At 37.1% G+C, this 21704-nt stretch overlaps 1 protein-coding gene and 1 pseudogene across 4 annotated transcripts in view; one reads left to right on the forward strand and one right to left on the reverse strand.

Moving 5' to 3' along the window:
• The window catches only part of LSAMP (limbic system associated membrane protein), a 633432-nt gene that overhangs the window by 229757 nt on the left and 381971 nt on the right, over positions 1-21704 (forward strand). The window lies entirely within an intron of this gene.
• On the reverse strand, positions 18766-19374 carry LOC103788387 (small ribosomal subunit protein bS18m pseudogene; annotated as a pseudogene).

The raw sequence follows: 21704 nt of genomic DNA on the forward strand, positions 1-21704 counted from the left end.
TAGTATACTGGGGAGAAATAAAATCAACACTACTACTAATTATGACCTTGAGATAGGATTCTCAAATGTTTCCCTCTGACCACTGGTAAATTGGCATGACATGAGTGAATTTAGTAGAATTCTCATCAATTGTTGTCAATATATATATATTGATAGTTTGACACTGTATTAGGTTCTGTGAATAAAGAGATGAATAAAATAATTAATATTATCATCAAATATTTACAGAAGACTTAATAGAACCAGGAATGTTTCTAGTTGCCATAATAAAATGAAGCCTAACACCACTCTAACTAAGGATTAAAATCTGTTTCTTGAGTACTTACTAGTAATCTTAGTCAAAATTATATCAAAATTAACTATATAAAAATGTAGCCAAATATTTCTGGTAATCCTTAGATGGTCAATGAGAAAATGAGGCAAAGAGCACTCACCCTTATGGCTCAATCTCTTATAAAAAAAAGTGTTTACATTTCTGAAATGTGAACTTTGCACTATAGGATAATTACTAGCTCGGCCATTTCTAACGACCAATAGTATTCTATTTTCATTTCTAGAGCAATGAATCTCAACACTTAATACATATACACATCACTAAGTATGCTTATTTTAAAAATAGATTCTTGGTTCCAACACACCAAAGATTCTAATTCAGTAGATCTAGGGTAGGGACTAGGAATAATCTAATATTGTTGGTGATAACCTGGGTGATTCCAACATAATTGATCTATGAAGAAAACGTTGAGAAATACTGCCTTATAAGGGGACTTTTCCTTTAAATGTTTTTTCATTTTTTTTTTTTTCTAAAAGACTTTTTCTCTTAGAACAGTTTTTTAAAAATACGTTCATCTACTTCTGGGCTTCCATTGTTACCAAAACTAAACTAAGCAAGTGCTACCTCAACTTTCTTTTTGTTAATTTATTTTTCTTCTTGTTCATAGTTTAAACAATATTAGTTGTGGTACATTACAAACTGATGTTGGTTTATTGTCATAGTGATTTAGGAGAAACTTAGCAGAACTATTTATGCAAGACAGTTGAATTGTATATATTGGCTGTTTAATTATATTTGCGATATGTTGATTAATACTAATATGAGAAAAGTTATTTAATGAGAAATACTAAAACTGATTTTAATAATAGAAAGCCTGGGAAAAGAAAAGATGGTTATATTGGGGAAGACACACGCAGGAAAACAGAAGACAGAAATCACTCAAAATTTTTAATTAAAGAACATTCAACTAACTTATAAAGCAGAAGTGATGAAATTTTGAAAAGCCAAATAGAGGGTACTGAGTAACCCAGTGATTAGCATCAACTGGAGAGACAAAGGCAGGGAACTAGGGTTACCAGAGCCAAGGGGTTGATCTCTAGAGAAAATGTAGCCATTGCCAAAGACTGTGACCAAGGCAGAGGAAAAGGGAGAGAAATACACTGCCTACTCCCTGCTGTTATACTCCAGTTTTCTGTTAGCACATTTCTCTGAATGAACCCAGTTAGCAGGGAATCCTGGGAAATACAGCCTGTACCAGTGTGCTACACAATGATTCAGAAAAGAAGGGAAAGAACGAAGAAAACTCTTAGAATAATAGGTCAAGGGCCAGCATGGAAGTGTATATTCTCCCAAATCTACTTCAGTGGTTTTCCCATATCTACTTTAATAGTTTTTTCAAATCTTCTTTAATGTCAAGACCTATGATAGTCTCTAATAATCTTTATAAACCCCTTTTGTATTGTGCCAAACCTGAATCTTGATCAATGATGTAGCTGAGCATAAGGCAGGAATTGGGCAGGATAAGAGGTGTAGTGGGCTATTTAAGAATCCCCCCCATCAGTATTGCAGTTTGATTCTTTGGGATCCACAAGAGAAATTGAAAAGCATGTTGGTTTTTTTTTTTTTTTTTTTTTTGGTTTGTCTCTTTCACTGCTTATATTGCTCTTGGACTCTTCTCTGCATTTCTCTGTGGGGTCTCCCATGGGAGCGGTGAGCATTTGTCCACCGTCAGCTTGCTATATCCTAGTTTGAGTGGAAAAAATTGGCATCCATCTTCTAATGGATATCACCCCTTACCTCTCTCACCTTTGCCACCTTCTCCTAGTATGATGTGCTTTTAACCCCAATTTCTCTCCTATAGGAGTCAGATTGCATTAACTGGAAAGCTTTGGAATGGTCTGTTCCAATTGCATCTTGACTGTAACTGGCTTTCTTCTTTCTGTCTGAAACTCAACATGACTTAGCAAACACTGTGCACCACTAAAGGAGTGGCTGTGTGACTGAACTAGGGTCAGCGATGGGATGATCACTGTAGAGCTGGTGATATTGCGGTGTTTAATTCACAAAAAGTACTGAACTTTTTATTTTGTTGATTTAGTTAGTGTTTTAATGTTTAACTTTCATGGCTTTGAAGTCTTCATTTCACCGTGTAATATATTTTATTTAGATGGTATGGATGGAAGGGTGGGAAATATTAGATGTATTTTCCTACATTCTGGTGGCCAGGCTTTCTGATCTTCTTCAGCTTCTGTTTTTAATATGAATTTGAGCTTGTTTCAATACCAAAATGAAGCACGTGTTACAAAACAGGATCTGCCATTGTCTAGCACAGTGTCTGGCTTACTGCAAACATTATTTTTGTTTGTTTGTAAATATACCTTTTTCTGTTTGTTTTTTTACAAGGCTCACCAAGTCTTTCAGATGGGGAGCATTTCATTTAACTTTGAAAAAGCATTACATGAAAAGACAAATGGTATCCTGCTTTTCCAAAAACAAATGCTTCTATGAACTTCTCTACTAGGAATTAATGATTCCCAGGCTTTTTGGTCATGTCTGTAATGACAAATAATTCCATATATGGGAATTTGAAGAAGGACCTTCCTCAGTGAATTGAAGTCCTCCAATTGCCATAACACCAGAGAAGTTGGGCCATGAGGAATTGATTTACTCTCTTTTTGGATGATAAAAAACTGCCTTACTGTCCCTGTTTAACCTTGAACAAATCAAATAATTGCAAGCTCAGCACTCTCATTTGTAAAATGTAAATTTGTAAAACCTTTAGCTCATGATTTTAGGGAGGACATAGTAAGTTTGTGTATGTGAAAGTGCTTTATAAATAAAAAAGCATTATAAAAGTAAAGAATAATAAAATCACCATCAGCCTCACTTTTTTTTTCTTTTTTTTTAATTGCATTTTAGGTTTTGGGGTACATGTAAAGAACAAGCAAGATTGTTGCATAGGTACACACATGGCAGTGTGATTTGCTGCCTTCCTCTCCATCACCTATATCTGGCATTTCTCCCCATGCTATCTCTCCCTAACTCCCCACCAACCACTGTCCCTCCCCTATTTCCCCCACCACAAACCCCAGTGTGTGATGCTCCCCTCCCTGAGTGGGAACATGTGGTGTTTGATTTTCTGTTCTTGTGCCAGTTTGCTGAGAATGATGGTTTCCAGGTTCATCCTCGCTTTTAATTGCACAGGAAACTATTCAACTACCATAGAGTTGTTCTATTACAGTGCAGTTGTTGGTAAAGCACTACAAAAGTTATCTAATTAAGTGGTGGTTGAAGTACCTCTGGTACCAGTGTAATCCAATTACATTTACCAGGTAGAGGAAATTAGACTGGAAATTTAGTCTTTGTCATGAATAGCTCCCTGATCATTAGCCCGTCTTTCAGAGCTGAAAAGGTCCTTAGAGATGATCTATTCCAGTAACCTAATTGCTTCATAAGAAAAACCACTGGAAACATGGAGTAGCACAGCACTAACCATTAACAAGGTTGTAACAGAAATGATTTAGAGTAGGGCACAAACTTTACCATTTTTCTATATTTGCTGACTCATCACCTAATACGTTTCTTTAATTTCCAGGTGTCACTTAGTAATATTTTTGTATGCCTTTACATCTTTCAACTCATTCTGATTTCATTCCCACAAGCATATTGGGAGATACAGGGGAAATGAGTGAGACTGAAAGAAACGAAGACTCAGGCAGAGAGAAGAAAATGTAAGAGAGAAAGGTTTACTAAAGAAGACAGAATTTAGAGACTAATGGAATGCAAAAATTGGTGAGGATGGCTGGGCAGAAAAGCAAGTAATTAAAGAATAAGTAGATGGAACACTAGGATTTAGAACTGGTCTCTGGTATTTCCTCGTACATCTGCTCTCCTTCCATTTCCTTCCAGTTCTTATGTTTATTCCTGCATCATCACTGCAGCAAAAGGTGCTTCTCAAGCTACCTCTCACTAATCAGAACAATCAGAAAGCCTTTGTCTAAGCCCTTGTTTGGCTCACGAATTATTGTATTAATATCCAATACAATGACATTTGTTCCTATGAATTTAACAATCAGGAAGCCACAGAAGTCACACAAATCTTTTAGTCACAAGAATAATACATGGCTGTAGTAGAATATTTTAAATGATTATTTAGGTTACGTTATGTTTGTTGTCTCATTTTTTTCCTCAGTAATTCAGTAATTTAAATGGATATTTGTTTCCCTCATATGTAGAGAGAGAACTAAGGCCTGTGGCTGTCAAGCAATTGACTGGAGATCACACTTCAAGTTAATCATGTTTATCTAAGTGATGAAGGGGTTAAATCTGATGTTTGGATATGGATGAAAAGAATTCAAAGATGTGATTTGTACATTTTTAATATTTATTATTCAGTAATCATTAAAAAAAAACTATTATAGTTTAGAAAACCTGGCCTTAAAGGCCCCATCAAGTTCCTGAAATAAGTCATTGGCTAATTGCAGGAATCCCATGCAGGAAGGTTGGGAAAATGGAATGGCACAAAAACCTGATTCAAGACAGAAGAGCTAAAGCGGAAACTAGACCTGCCGAGGAAATTATTTCTATTCCCTAAACCAAGCTGCTGAATTGTCCTGGGACTCAGTGAAGCCGGCTGGGATCCAAAAGTTGAGTGGAATTCTCAGCCCAAAACGGTCTTGTGCCCTGAAATGTTCTTAACCTTCCTTGGACTGCTGAGTCATTTGGGAATCCCCCCAAAAAATGTGCAGTCCTAAAAACTAACACAATGAATACTTCATACAGTATCAGGCATTCACAGGCTTCCTAAAACCCATCTGTAGATCCCTTAGGGTTATGTCTCAATATGTGCCCTTGGGCCACTTCATCAGTGTCTCTTATGTTGCTTTCTTGTTAAAATGCGGATTCCTGACCCTCATCCCGAGCCAATCAAAACAGTCTCTGTGTATGGAGGATAGACATTTGCTTCTTAACAAGCAATACAGCTAATTTTTACACAAACTAGAGTGTGAGAACCAATGTTTTAAGTATCCACTGAGCCCAATGTAAAACTGTGAGTCTTAGAAAACTAAATTTGACACTGCCTCACAAATTCACCTATTTTGTTCCATCCTTAAATAAAATTTCATAGTAGCGCATATTGAAGCTGGAATAGACATGAACTCTTGGACGACCAGCGGTTCTTTGTTCTTGTGTTTTTCGCCACCAAAGATGTCCAAGATGGGAGAGCATTTGACTTAGCACAGGCCTCAGAAGGCATCTAAGGGTAATTAATTCTCTATTGTCTAGCACCAACTGAAAGAGTGTTCTAGAAGGCTAAGAAGGCTTGTTAACAAAATGTTATGATCCCATCTATTCCAAAATTACATTCATAATAATAGAAAATATTATCTTCCTTGTAGCTTTCCACTGTTCATGACACACACTTTTCACTGAATCTCACTGGTTTGGAAATATGAAGCCAGTGTTGTAAAAAGTAAATAAGCCAGTCTTGTTTATTCCCATTAAAATGCAGGCACACACTGTTTGTTTATCTCCCTCTGGGAACAAGCTGGGAAACTGTTAGTGTTGGGGAAAATAATAATAACAAAAAAAAGTCTTAAGTGTTGACTCCACATTTTCAGGGCTTGATAAGTCCTTCTGAGTGTAGCTCTCTATCACTTTTCTCAGCGGGGTATAATTACTCATAACTTGAGGGTTTTATCTCTGGGCTGTGTCTAATAAAAAGGGCGAAAAGGAAGGTAACTCTGTCACTCACAGGAAGTATAGATGCTTAATTACGTATCACATATAGTTGTTTCAGTCTTTTGTATGACAATTGCAACATCCAGGAATTTGGAGTGGAGGTGCAGAGATCATCCAGCAGACTTATAAGATTTTAGCTGTGGCGATCTCTTTAATGCATTTGTGTGTGTGTGTGTGTGTGTGTGTGTGTACTACTGCATCTGAGGCTCATTGTGGTGTCTGGTTTCGGTTCTGTTCTTTTAAAAGCTTATTTAATTTTTTTATATTGAAAGATAAAATTATATGCATTTACCATATGCAACATGATTTTTTAATGTACAGATGCATTGTGGAATCACTAACTCTAGGTGTCTGGTTTTTGAATCTCTCATGCTTGTTAAAAACAGGAAACTTACTCAGTATTTTTAAACTACAAAGTGATTGTTTCATCTCTCTGTACAGCTTGTGTCCCCACTTTTGTACAGGCCAGTGTCTCTTGTACTTGGCATTTACATGTGATGAATCTGATGTCATCCCTTGACAAATAGTACCAAAGGAAAATTGGGGTTCTGCAATTATTAAAAGCGGGGATCATGATTCCTTTTGTAATGATAAAGGCCATTTACAAACTTATATCAAAATGCATTAGGACCTTCTCTAATGGTTTCTTCTACCCTGAATCCAAGCAGTTTTGGGAGTTTTCAGGCAATGTGGTCACAGAGCTGAGTTTCTGGGACTGTCTATGTCTGTTGAAGGCCTTCCTTAGAATGAGATGGTTTGCTTTTTGAAGTCTAAGAAATAAATGGGCTTTTCCTCTAGATGTGTCACATTGCCAAGACACAGTATTTTCTAAATGTCATCCAGATCCAGAGGAAGCCTTGATTTGTAGCACTTGCCAATTTCCTTGGTGTAAATTCCCACCACGGCCAATTGAGAGGCTCTGCAGTATCTATGCAGGGTTTCCTTGTGATCTGCAAAAATGCCAATATCACTCTCTTCCCAAAAATATTTCTATTGCTCTTCCTTATACCGGGAACATTATTTATCTAGACCACCATTTAGGTCTTTCTGCCTTACTTCATTAAAGCTTTCACTGAAATGTCCCCTTCTCAGAGTGGTCTTCATTGAACATATATTAATCTTTATCCACTTTTTGTTCATAGTACTTTCAGTACCATGACCTGAAAGTATATGTTCACTTGTTTATTATCTATTTATTATTCCCCCACTAGAATAGAAGCTAATTAATCAGTTGTTCTTTATTATCATATCTCCAGCACTTAGAATAAAATTGACTTGTAGTAGGTGTTCAGAAATGATTGTTGCATTAATAAATGAAATGCACGAATAATCAATACTGATGAGATGAAGACTGCAAAGACTTTTTACAATTCTGGAATATTTTTAACAAGAACTATCAATGGTCCATCTCACTGTGCTTTTCCCATTCCTCATTCATCTTTCTATCATAGTATCTGCTGAGTATATGTGAGTTTTGTGTTAGACTCAGAGCCTCTTAGAGAAAGATATCATTTCTTCTTTACTTTTGAATTCCCCCTTTCCTGCAATATAGTAGAAGGTCAAGAAATACATGTTAACTGAGCAAATAAACTCATCACATTGTTTTATTATTATTGTCCCCTGTTTCCCAGGAGTGGCTCACAATGTATCTTTAGGTTACAATAAAAGAAGCTTGTGTGAATCTAACAAGGCCAGGAAGAACTTGAGAGCAAATAAACAGACTGCATTGTACTCTTCAAACAGGCTGAAGGGAGACTAGAAAGTCAAGAGGACGGAATCAGTTTTGGCAGCTGCCAATGAGAAGCAGCAAAGTCTCTGGGATTTTAGGCCAAGGAAGAAGCCTTGCGGCATCACAGGTTAATGGCTCTCATGGGGCTTCCCTCAGGAAACATGCAGATACCAGGCATTTATAAATATGTTGTATGGTATCAAATTAGACCTTTAATCGATCGGGCTGCATATGATCTCAAAGTTAACTGTTCCCGGGGGGTCTTCCTGGAAAAGCATGGGTCTGTTAGGAGGCGCTTTGATAGAGGCAATGGCTTTTGTACATTTGCTTTTCCTTATACCTAGAAGGATCACTAAGTGAGGCAAAGAATTCCCACTAACAAATGGTCAGGATGGCGACAGCATTTAAGGGCATATAGATATGATATTTGACACCAGTAAGGAGCACCAATGAGCTTTGAAAGAGCCTGATGTTTTTTTTTTTTAATTTTTTATTGGATTATAGGTTTTGGGGTACATGAGCAGAGCATGCAAGACAGTTGCGTAGGTACACACATGGCAGTGTGCTTTGCTTTTCTTCTCCCCTTCACCCACATTTGGCATTTCTCCCCAGGCTATCCCTCCCCACCTCCCCCTCCCACTGGCCCTCCCCTTTCCCCCCCAATAGACCCCAGTGTTTAGTACTCCCCTTTCTGTGTCCATGTGTTCTCATTTTTCATCACCCACCTATGAGTGAGAATATGCGGTGTTTCATTTTCTGTTCTTGTGTCAGTTTGCTGAGGATGATGTTTTCCAGATTCATCCATGTCCCTACAAACGACACGAACTCATCATTTCTGATTGCTGCATAATATTCCATGGTGTATATGTGCCACATTTTTCCAATCCAGTCTATTATCAATGGGCATTTTGGTTGATTCCAGGTCTTTGCTATTGTAAACAGTGCTGCAATGAACATTCGTGTACATGTGTCCTTATAGTAGAACGATTTATAGTCTTTTGGATATATACCCAGTAATGGGATTGCTGGGTCAAATGGAATTTCTATTTCTAAGGCCTTGAGGAATCGCCACACTGTCTTCCACAATGGTTGAACTAATTTACACTCCCACCAACAGTGTAAAAGTGTTCCTTTTTCTCCACATCCTCTCCAGCATCTGTTGTCTCCAGATTTTTTAATGATCGCCATTCTAACTGGCGTGAGATGGTATCTCAATGTGGTTTTGATTTGCATCTCTCTGATGACCAGTGACGATGAGCATTTTTTCATATGATTGTTGGCCTCATATATGTCTTCTTTCGTAAAGTATCTGTTCATATCCTTTGCCCACTTTTGAATGGGCTTGTTTGTTTTTTTTCCTGTAAATCTGCTTGAGTTGTTTGTAAATTCTGGATATCAGCCCTTTGTCAGATGGGTAGACTGAGAAAATTTTTTCCCATTCCGTTGGTTGCCGATCCACTCTAGTGACTGTTTCTTTTGCCGTGCAGAAGCTGTGCAGTTTCATTAGGTCCCATTTGTCTATTTTGGCTTTTGTTGCCAATGCTCTTGGTGTTTTGTTCATGAAGTCCTTGCCTACTCCTATGTCCTGGATAGTTTTGCCTAGATGTTTTTATGTGTTGGAATAATATGCAAAGGAAAATGTGTACAAAATACTGTATGTTCTCACTAATCAATGAGAGCTAAATGATGAGAACACACAGACACATAGAGGGGAACAACACATACTTGGGCCTATCAGAAAATGGAGGGTGGGAGGAGAGAGAGGATCAGAAAAAAATACCTAGTGGGTACTAGGTTTAATACCTGAGTGATGAAATAATCTGTACAACAAACCCCATGATGCAAGTGTGCCTATGTAACAAACCTGCACATGTGCCCCTGAATGTAAAATAAAAGTGAAAAAATGTGTACAAAGGGAAGATTATGCCTTCTGTAACTGTGTAAGATAAATCAGAATGTGATATACCTTGGGTGTGGGTATTGTAAAGAAGCTATGTGCTGGGAAAAGAAAGATGCTGTGTGAGTCAGAGGGAAGTTTCATAACTCAGTACCTTACGGTGTAATATCTGTGAAGGAAGAGTCTTCTGTCAAGTGAAAAAGGAATCGGAAGAATACCAAGCTTTCATGTTTGCTGGGTTCTTGCTTCTTTGAAAAAATGCACTACTGGCATCTGAGGCAATAGAAAGATCACTGTAATTGAGAAAGATGAGTAGAAAGTGGAGACCAAGCAAAGAAAGAATATTCTGAATTTTTTTCCTTCTCTCTGATTCTTTGAGATAGCTAGTACTGAAAAGCACTCTAAAATTTAGGAAGCCTAATACCTTAATTTTTCATCCTTTTTCTGGGCCAGGTTTACCATCCATAATTTGCTCAAAGAATACCTACATAGATATTGGCAGTTAGGGGCTAAATTTAGGATATCTTTGGTTTCCTCTGAAGCCAGGCCACTTTTGCATTGCATGTCACTAGGATATCCAGCTAAACTAACGTGGTACCACCTATGAACCATGTGCAATATGGAAAGAATGCAAAATAGGCCAAGAAGCTGATATAGAGCCGAAGGATAAAAGATTTGAAAACATTTAATTTAGAAGAAATATGAAGATCAGAGAGGTCAGGATAACAGCATGATACATGCTTTGTTGTGTTTTTTATTGTCTCAATGAATATGATTGTTATTATTTACACACACCAACACCCCTCCCACCACCTGGTTGCCCTGCCTTCCACCTACCACCACTAGAAATACTCTCATGCATAAGAGGACTTTCTTTTATGCTGACTCAGCTGTGTCCAAAGCCACAGGCTGAATATACTGAGAGGCATATCCAGTTGATGCAAACCCTGCTGGTCAAATGATTTTCCAGGACAGAGGGATAGAGTAAAATTAAAATACCAAGCAAGAGAAGCCACAAGTGGAAATGGTAATTTAGGTCTTCTGCAAATTAAGAGAAAAATTATATGGTGTAAGAAGCAAGAGTGTGGAGAAATAGAATGCAGTCCTATAATTTTATCCGACTAATTGTGAGTCCTTGAAGCTTGGTTTTCTCTTTGTAAAATGAGGAGACATATCAGGATATCCTAATGGTGCCAATATGATATAATTAAGTCTATTCAAGAAATTATCCTTATCTTGATTAGGTAAATAGAACTTGATTAATTCTACTCTGATTAACCACTGCTTCTCAAAATGTCCTAGAGGCATCTACCAATTCTACAGAAGAATTCACCATTTTCTCCCAGCAGAAACTAAAAATGTTCCCTGTATCACACAAGATAGAGATCAAGCCAAAATCCAAATGCTATAAAACATAAAACACTTCTACAGATGGTTGTGGTTTGCCTTGCAAGAGGAGATGGCATTGGTCAGGACAAGATGATGGAGGAAAAGAGGGAGGGGTTGGTATAAAGGAGATTTTCCTTTAAAACATCAAAAAGACTTTATACATCTTTTCTGCCCTTGCACAAAGACTTCATCTGGCAGCCAGATTGCCTTAATGGTCTGCTAAAAAGGCCCACCCTGGCCTGACATAGCCAGACACACAATCTCCAGCTTTGCTTCACTTCTTTGATGCTGTCACATGTCCTTCATTTTCCACATTTCATTCATTCTTTGCCTTTAAGCTACAAGGATAAAAGTACCTGGCATTAAAAAAATCAGCTTATAATTTTTTTAAAGGGGTAGACATTTCATGCAGCCTTTGATTTCCTTTCAGGAGAAAATCATTACTTTTCTTTAAAGGAAAAACTGGAGAGATTTTTTTTTTTTTTTGCTTCGTTTTCCTCCTTCCCACCTTTTACCCCAACTCCTCCATTTTCAGCAGTAACTAATAGCACTGGGTGTGGTGCAGGAAACAGCTAGATAAATAATTTTCTCCTGGAAAGCTTTCATGCTACTACAGTGAATTTAAAAAGCCTGAACATTAATTTACTGTTAAAGAATGACAATAGATAATTAGAATGTTTCAAAGCACAGCACTGTATTCAACATCTGTTGAATATGTTAAGATAGCTGTATTTAATACTAGATGGCGTTTAGGAGGAATGGTAACCAGTAGAGTATAATGAGTGTAGCCTGCAAAATCTAAAAGGAGGATACATAAGGGAGATCTGAAGCATTGTATGTGAAGGAGGGTGTAAATGAAACGGAGTAAAAACCTTATAGTACAAATGAAACACTGTATGATAGAATCCCTCTTTGTGGAAGAACACAAATAATAAAATGAGGTCATAGGGATACACTCTAAACTGTCTCTTCAAAACCATGAGCCTGCTCTTAAAATATGGAGGAACACAGAGCATCTGTAAAAGAAGAACAAGTAGTAATATTCATGGTTACGAGTTGGCCATACATGGAGTGTATAAATACCCACATGGGGAGAAAAAAAGACAAAATAATATTTTCAGATAAGATAAGTGACTATATTCTACAGTAGGTGTTTAAAACTCAAATGAAAAGAATATGTCTGGAGATAATCCTTATATTTAAACAAGAACTGATACTGGAGATATGTGTAAATGTGTAAAAAGTAAAATCACAAAATTCTGGAGGGAGAGGGGGAAAATGAAGAAATCTATTATTGAGCTATTGATCTCCAGGAAATGAAACTGTGCCAAAATGTGAGAACTGAAAAAAAAATAAATAATATGCAAAGTTAAATCACAAGGAATCTGAAAACATTTAGAAGACTTCATTGGAAATTCAAGATAAATGTATTCTAAGAATCAAACAGACCAAGGAATGGTGAAAGGAAAACAAAACTGTGACTATACAGTAAAGTCAAAGAATCTCTTGTTGGAAAGAGAAAAATGAAATCTTTGAGGAAGAGAACAACAATGAAAAAGAACTGGAAAAATCAACCAGCAAGATTCAGTACCAAGCAAGCAAGAATTCTAGAAAGCCCTAAATGTAGTAAGATCCCATAAAAGGCACTAAAAATATATATAATACTAAAAATGTCTTTCAATCAGGTATCTGAGTCTGTTAGTAACAATTGTATCTGAAACTCAAGTGTGCTTGCAGGTACCTGAAACACAGTCTTTAAACCCTCCTGCTAAAATATAAACTCTATTGTACCAAATTTTATATTTTTAAGATATCCCCAAATCCCAGTTACCCCAGGTCAAAATGTCTGAGTTATTTTTGACTTCCTCGTTCCTCCTCATTTCTCACTCAGTTACTTGGTCATATTGATTCTGTCTTGAAATGACAGCGAACTTCTGTACTTACCTCCAAGATTCAGTGTAACATAATGAGTAAGAATGCAAATGCTAGAGTTGACTGTCAGGATTTATATTCTTGTCCTTTCACTTATTAAGATCTATTAAATTACTTAACCTCTGTGTGCCTCTCTTTTCTCATCTGTAAACTGGAAATAATTGTAGTAGAATGCATGATGGGTGGTGGTAAAAACTTAGTTAATACATAAAAGTTGGATAAATTTAGCTATAACGATGATGATAATAACTTCAGAGCCTTCTAATTCTTCATGTGACCTAGTCTTTGAATGAGTCTTCCAGAGTCTACTTTCTGTTCTCCCAGGTTCAACTTTTGAACCTGTTATAAAGTTGACATCATACAGCACATATGATAATGTTTTTTCCTCCTGTTCAAAAATCTTATTGCTTATAAAACGGCTCCCATATCTATTCACATTAAAATGTCCTCCGTCATTAGAATTAGTCAACCCAGTATCTACAACTTTTCCTCTGCTCATTTGCCTATTTTCCTCTCTACTCTGATGTGTCCTTGTTCTTCCTCAATATGCGACCTAATTTTGTTATCACTTTATTTTTTCCTTCTTACTATTTTTATTATCGGGGATGCTTTTAGATCTAATCTTTGCCTATTAGAAACCTTTCTAGGTCTTCTGATCAGAAATGTTGATCATTCACTAAAGTATAAAGATGATCCCTATATTAATACTAAATGGGCAACTGTCATTTATTTGAATGATAACAGTATGCCAGAAACTCTATCTTATATGGTAAATACTACCTTGTCATCATTTTAGAAATAAGGAAACTTATGCTCTAAAACATAAAGTAACTTGTTCAAAATCACCCAACCAAAAAGTTGAAACCGATGTTCATACCCAATCCTGCCTGCTTCAAGGTCCCATATGCTCTAACTAACCCCATACACTGCCCTAATACCTGTGTATGTGTTTATTTCCTACCTGATACTATCCTCTATTCCCACAAATTAAAAACCTCTTCAAAGTCAATGTCTTTTTTTTTTTTTTTTTTTTTTTTTGTGAGACGGAATTTCACTCTTGTTACCCAGGCTGGAGTGCAATGGCACGATCTCGGCTCACCGCAACCTCCGCCTCCTGGGTTCAGGCAATTCTCCTGCCTCAGTCTCCTGAGTAGCTGGGATTACAGGCTTGAGCCACCGCGCCTGGCCCAATGTCTTACTTGTACATGTCTTGCAACATTTTATGTTGTGCCTTCCATACAATAAACACGCAATCATGCTGAATTAAATTGAATTTATCTGGTACTTACAAAAGTGTGCATGGCTGTGCCGGAGGTATAGGATGCAAACTTATCTTGTTTCCTCGGTTTTAAATCTAGGGTATTTTCTTAAAAAGGACATCTATGAGTTTCGTTTTATCACCACCACTTCAATCATTCAGGCTCCAGAGGTCACATACAGATAATTCTCTTCTTCATTGTATATCAAAGCAGCCTGCATCTGCCTAAAGTCAAAATCTATCAATAAGGCCAAATTTGAAAACTCGAAGGAGATACTAACCGAAGGAGGTATTTATTATATTTTACACAGGTGTAAACAGAGACCAGCAGTTAGACCTAAGCTTTGACTCCACCCTGTGTTCTTTGTTTACAGACCTCTCTGGGTAAATCCGTAAAAGTCATTGTGATGCTAAAATTTGAAACTTTATTAAAAAAAAAAAAAAAACCTCAAGAAATATATCCTATTATGGGAATGCACAAAAATATACATTACCAGGCTCAACTCTCTCCTAAAATTCAGATTCAGTAGGCCTGGTGTGGGACTCAGATATCCCTACTAAAAAGGCAAGCAAACAATATCAAAACACAGGTGGCTCTTCATTGCCTTTTCTCCATTCTGTTTAGAAATGGTATTAGGAAAGATTTTCTCTAGACGGTCTTCTTATTTTCTTTAACCTTTTTGTCTATTCCGTCTTCACTCATATTGAAATACCTACCCTGGGCCGGGCGCTGTGGCTCACGCCTGTAATCTCAGCACTTTGGGAGGCCGAGGCGGGTGAATCACAAGGTCAAGAGATCGAGACCATCCTGGTCAACAAGGTGAATCCCTGTTTCTACTAAAAATACAAAAAATTAGCTGGGCATGGTGACACGCACCTGTAGTCCCAGCTACTCAAGAAGCTGAGGCAGGAGAATTGCCTGAACCCAGGAGGCGGAGGTTGTGGTGAGCCAAGATCATGCCATTGCACACCAGCCTGGGTAACAAGAGCGAAACTCCATCTCAAAAAAAAAAAAAAAGAAAAAGAAAAGAAATATCTACCCTGAAAAAAATCGAGTTGCATCTTTTGACATCTCCATAGCATCTTGTCATTAGCACTCATGATGCTCGAATTGCTTGTTTTAATTGGCAGACTTCTAGATTAGACTGTAAGTTTCGTGAGTGCTAGACTATTTCTGTTTTGTTCACCATCATATATATATTTCAATATATATGAGTTTAATATATATTTAATTTAAACATTCAATGTTTTTCTAAACAAATAAGGTAACTAATTTCTAAAATATGGTATCTACTTTCCTGTAGAAAATGTATTTTATGAAAAGAACCTTAGGAATAACTGAAATAGTTCTTCATGGCATTATTATTTGGGGACATCATTTGCCACAGAGGTGTCATGAATGTTCTTGGAGTCTACCAGTGTCTACCAAGGTATTTCCATGGGAGAATGATTTCTAGTTTTTTTAATTTAAAAGAACCTTTCAAACATAACACATTTGGAGACTACCTGCACAGATCAGGGTAGCAATTCCCATTTAAGCTGAAACAGAATATGTTCTGTTCATTTTTAACAAAACTTGTATCTTTTCATATTTAAGTTTTATTCCATGACTGTTCCACAACAATGGTTCCTAAATGCAATCATTGGATAGACTAAAACACAGTTACCTGGGTGATCTTTATAAAAATATAGATCCCTGATTCCTACAAAAGGGATTTTCATTCAGTAAGTCTGTGATAGGATCTGTAGATCTAAATTCTTAATCTCATTCTAAGAAAATCAGATGCATAGACATCTGATTGGAATATCAGTCTTGGGTCACAGTGGCAATGAAGATGGGAGTGTGATGTTTGAACAATAATGGCTGTCTGTCTTAGGATATTGTGATGAAGAATAACAACAATTTGAAAGTGCTTTGTGAAAATGAGGGGACATATAAAGGCTAAGTATTTAGGAGGCTTGTACTTTGCATAAGTTATATGGATGTTATCATCATGCAACACTTGCAAGGGTTTCTGATACTGTGAACAATGTGCCTCCTTAGCAAACGGGTTCGTTTTGGATATGTTAATTCATTATAGACATAAATTTTCTGTGTAGATTTGGAAGTATTTTTAAAATAATTACGTCAGTTCAGAACTTCATCATCAGTGTTCATTTGGCATTGACGACTGAAGAATTATGTGTTGAATTACAACTTTTCAGTTTGGACTGTAAATCTGCCCTTTGTTACTGTGTTAGCATAACTCTAGAGAAGGAAGGATGAAAGAAGCTGAAACGTGATGACTCAAGTAAGGGTGTTTGAATTGCTTGGCAGTGTTCGGATTTTTACAACTAAGTTATACCTGGATGAAGTATGAATTTTTCAAATTTGTCATGTGATAAAAATAATTGACTGAATGAGCAAACGTCTCCAGATCTGAGTCCACGTTGTTTGTTATAATGCTATTATAAGGATTTTATATGTACTTAGAACAAATACTATTTCTTTGACCAAGCACAATTCCTACATACAGGGCAAAACTAATGGTTAAAAGAATTACCTGGAGTACAAATCACCATGAAATTTATCTTGGGCTGTTCTTGGCTGACTTTTAGCAGCACTCATTTGCTGCCTTTATTTCAGCAGCTCTTTCAGTATTCTACAAATCATATGGAATCACTTAACCCATCTTAAGGATGCAGCCATCTTTGTGGTAAAAGTAATAGCTGTTTAACACAGCACTGCCCACAAAACATCACACTGAGGTTATTATTCTCTCTTCAAAACTTTAGAAAAATTTTATAGTAATAGCCATCATAATGGCTATGCTTTGTCTTATGTTGGTTGCTTTGCCCTACGTATAGAGATGCAATTCAGTAAAGAAAGCATAACTTTTGTAGGTAACAAAATAATTAGCCTATAAAACTATTGGTCATCAAATCCAGGCATATCTGACATTTTATCTTTTTCCTCTACTTCCTCAGCCTTGAAATGAGCAGTTTATTACATCATAAGAAGAATTGTATGACCCTTTTCTATTAGCCAAAAGTCGTTTCGAATCACATCACCCATGTTTTTCCCTCTCCCAGAAATCTCCCCTATGGAACAGCTCTTTTCCTCACTGTAACAGGTATTTAACTTGTTTAATATCCTTCCTTTCCTTTCCTTTCTTTTTCTTCCCTTCTCTTTCCTTTCCTTTCTTTTTCTTTCTTTTTTACATGAAGTCTCAGTCTGTTTCCCAGGCTGGAGTGCAAGGGTGCACTCCTCTTCCTGGGTTCAAGCAATTATCCTGCCTCAGCTTCATGAGTAGCTGGGATTACATGGTGGGTGCCTGCCACCATGCCCAGCTAAAGTTTGTATTTTTAGTAGAGACAGGGTTTCACCAGGCTAGCCAGGCTGGTCTTGAACTCCTGACCTCACCCACCTTAGCCTCCCAAAGTGCTGGAATTACAGGCATGAGCCACCACACCCAGCTAATATCATTTCTAATACTCTAGCTTTTAACAGAAAAATGTTAAAATATCTGGGATAAAAAAAATCCAAATCTTCCTATCTCCACATTCAGGTAATGAACTCTCCTTGCATCTTGTATTTTGCCTGTCTTTCCTTTATAGTTATAATTATATATTCATTTGAGCAGTTATTTGAATAGTGTCCATTGCCCCAATTGAACTTCAGGTTCCATGAGAGCAGGGACTGTATTCATGTAATGCATGTATATACCCCCAAGACAAAGCATAGAACCTGACATTTATTGTACATATTACCTCTGACGTTCTGGAGACCAAGTATATAATCTCAAAAACATTTGTCATTTGAAAAAATAATCGAATAAAAATGAGCAAACATATTCAGATCTAAATCCAAGCTGTTTGTCATAATGCTATTATAAATATGTTATATGTACTTAGAACAAATATCACTTCTTTGGCCAACAATAACAAAAACTACTAAAAAGACTAGGAGGTCAAAAGTATTTGTTTCTAGCAGCAATTGATTAGGTACATTTTCTTACATTTTTTTCTGACTATATTCTTGGGGACTGTCAACATGCCCACTGACACTGTTTGGATTTGTGTCCCTGCCCAAATCTCATGTCAAATTGTAATCCCTAACATTGGAAGAGGGGCCTGGTGGGAGCTGATGGGATCATAGGGGCAGATTTTCCCCTTGCTGTTCTCATGACAGTGAGTAAGTTCTCAGGATAGCTGGTTGTTTAAAAGTGTGTAGCACCTCCCCCTTCACTCGCCTCCTCCTGCTGTGGCCATGTAAGACATGCTTGCTTCCCCTTCCAGCATGATTGAAAGTTTCCTGACGCCTCCCCAGCCATGCATCCTGTACGGCCTGTAGAACCATGAGCCAAGTAAACCTTTTTTATTTATAAATTACATTCAGGTATTTATTTATAGCAGTGTGAGAATGGACTGATACACTCTCCAAATCAATTATTCCCTCTCTAACCACTTCCTGCTACCCAAATTCACCGTCTAATGTGCAGCCACCAAGCATAGATTGCATTCTCCAATGGGGAGTTCTTGATTACAAAAGTTATGCCCTTCTGTGATCTTACTAGCGTGTTTATTTTCTTTTTTCTTTTTTTTTTAAAACTGTAATATAAGTTCATTGGTGGTAGCATGATAGAATTTATTCCCTGTAGTATCTGATGTTACAAACTTTAGGTTCCTTGAGATATGAAGGATTTTTGTATGTAACTGGCATAAACCTGATTATTTGAGCTCTCTTAATTGCTTTTGTGATTTCTTTCCATTTCTTCCCACAAAGACCTGTAATGTGCCTTTCATAAATGCATCCAGTAAATGGAGAAACATACTGGGACAAAAGTTGTACATTCTTGTAATCTATAAGCTTGCCACGCAAGATACATTTCTTAAGGGGTTCTTTATAAGGGTTTTCCATTGGAATGGGCAGGTCCTTCTTGCTGGATACCTGTTTATATCATGAACAACCTCTTCTTCACAGCACTGTGTGAGTCCCCCTAGACAGCAGCTGTTACTAGGTGTGTCAACTTCTTCCTCCTTAGACCACTGCAAACAGCAACCATAGGGACCATGTGTTTATTTTCTAAGCAGATAAATTATTTGAGGAAGTTACCATAGATGAAACTGTTTCCAAATATCTACAAAGGTTTTCATGCTTTGTGGGGACTGAAGTACAGCAGGAAGTAGCGCAAGAAGACAGAAAGAGGCCTTGGCATTTAAGTCCTTGTTTTCATCCTGTTTGCTTATATTCTTGAGAAATTTAAACTGCATCACAATCATAGGGGTTATTCTGCAGGAAAGAGGAGAAGGACACTGCTAGTAAGAGGCATTTTTTGTTTAGGTAGTAGAAGTTGGCTAGCTGAGACCCTTGCAGAGGCACTGGGATACAATGTCTTCTCATGAAATGTAAAATGATTAAAATCCAATTTGATAAAATCCCAAGGAACAAGACTGCTGCAGGAGGGGGAAAGAGGAAAGAAAACATAGTGAGAACATATAGTGCTAAAGGAACTTCAGGTAGGGAGTTTTGTCAAGATAGAACATTGTTTTGCCTAAAACTGACTGCTGAATTCCTTTTATTTATTTAATTTTGAAATGTATTTATTTTTATTATCTACTTTGAAGGGCAGGATATAGATCCAGATGAGAAATAGATTTGGTTCATCTTGGGCTCCCAAGTGACAACAATCTGTTTCTTTGCTTGGTAGCATTTTTTTTTTTAGAGGTGCAGATTATCTGTTACCTAGATACCTAAAACCATCCTATTCCTTCTTAGCATTCACAGTGTATTTCCTCTATTTCATCCTGTGCTTTCTACTCTATGTGTTGCTGGTTTAGCTAATAAGGCTTAGATTTATCCTTGCTTCCTAACTGATCTACTTGCTTTAAATCTCTTCCCTGTTGGCCTGGTGTGGTAGCTCATACCTGTAATCCCAGACTTTGGGAGTTTGAGGTGGGCAGATCACTTAAGGTCAGGAGTTCAAGACCAGCCTGGCCAACTTGGTGAAACCCATCTCTACTAAAAATATTTTTTAAAAATAGCCAGGAATGCTGGCATGCGCCTGTAGTTCCAAATTCTCGGGAGGCTGAGACAGGAGAATTGCTTGAAGCCAGGAGGTGGAGGTTGCAGTGAGGCGAGATAGCACCATTGCACTCAAGCCTAGGTGACAGACAGAGACCCTGTCTAAAAACATAAATAAATAAAAATTAAATCTCTTTCTTTTTGCATGCATTTGCATTCATACACAAGCACACATGCATGCTCGTGCACACACACACACACACACACGCACACACGTGTACACAGGATTATCAGAGTGATTGTCCTCAAAGACAGGTATTATTATGTACTAAACCTACTTTTGGTGTTTTCTCATTTCATCATTTAAGCTCTAAGCTCCTCTCTCCAATTTTCAAGATTGCCCACTGATTTAACCCCAGTATGTCTAATAGAATTTAGCACAATATGCCATATATCCTAGCAGCGGTTTTATAAAAGCATGATTCTCTCCATTTAGATTGTGAACTTCCACAAGTCAGAGACTTTTGTTTAACTGCTGCATCCCTATAATAACTAATATGTGATTCCACATAGTAGGTACTCAATACACGCTAAATGAAGGGGTGACTACTTTTCATGAGTTTGAGGGCAATCTCATCTAGGCCGCAAGAGGAACCAGATAAAAATACCACCTCCCCTCACGTTTTTGGTCATGATATGAATTTTTAAGCTGTGAATTTTTTAAACCTTCCACAAGGTTGATTCTACTTCTCATCCTTGAATAATTTTAAAAGAATTATTTTTATTGTATTATTTTGTTTAGTTTAGCTTTTTAAATTATCACTCTCTTTTGGTTTATTCACATGTGGCATTTCATATTGTAACATACACACAACACATTGTTAAAACATACCAAATGATTTTGCATTTATTGAATCTCAAAAAGCCCGTATCATACTTGCCTTGTGGGAGATTTCTCATGTAGAGCATTCATGTGCTCTATATCACACAGATTCCTATTAACTTCCATCACGGCAAGATGTCTCTCCTTTGATTTCGACTAGTTTCCCTTGTCACTTATGAAACGTAGGATCCAAACCTTCCTTATCTTCAATCTCTGAGACATACTACAGTTCAGAGATGTCAGCCTTGGAAATTATTGTTCCTTCCTACAATCAGCATTGTATAAAGCCCTAACACAAGAACAAAAACATTGCACCCTAGATATGTAATGCACTTAGTGAATCTTTCAGGGCAGTGGTTTTAAAACTCTGTTCCAAGGACTTCTAGTGTTCATTAGAGGCTTCTCGAGATGTTTCCTATAAAAAAAAAAAAAAAAAAAAAAAAAAAAAAAAACTATTGCTCTTGCCAACTTTGCTTTTATCTATTTATATAACTTGGGTTCCAAGTAGGATTTACTTGGGAAAACAACACAACAACACAATTTTCAAACTTCGATAAAAAAGTAAAATTAACTATGTTAGAGGATGAATAGAAAGA

This window comes from Callithrix jacchus, chromosome 15 (assembly GCF_049354715.1).
Source record: "Callithrix jacchus isolate 240 chromosome 15, calJac240_pri, whole genome shotgun sequence".
In the NCBI taxonomy this organism is placed as follows: Eukaryota; Metazoa; Chordata; class Mammalia; order Primates; family Cebidae; genus Callithrix; species Callithrix jacchus.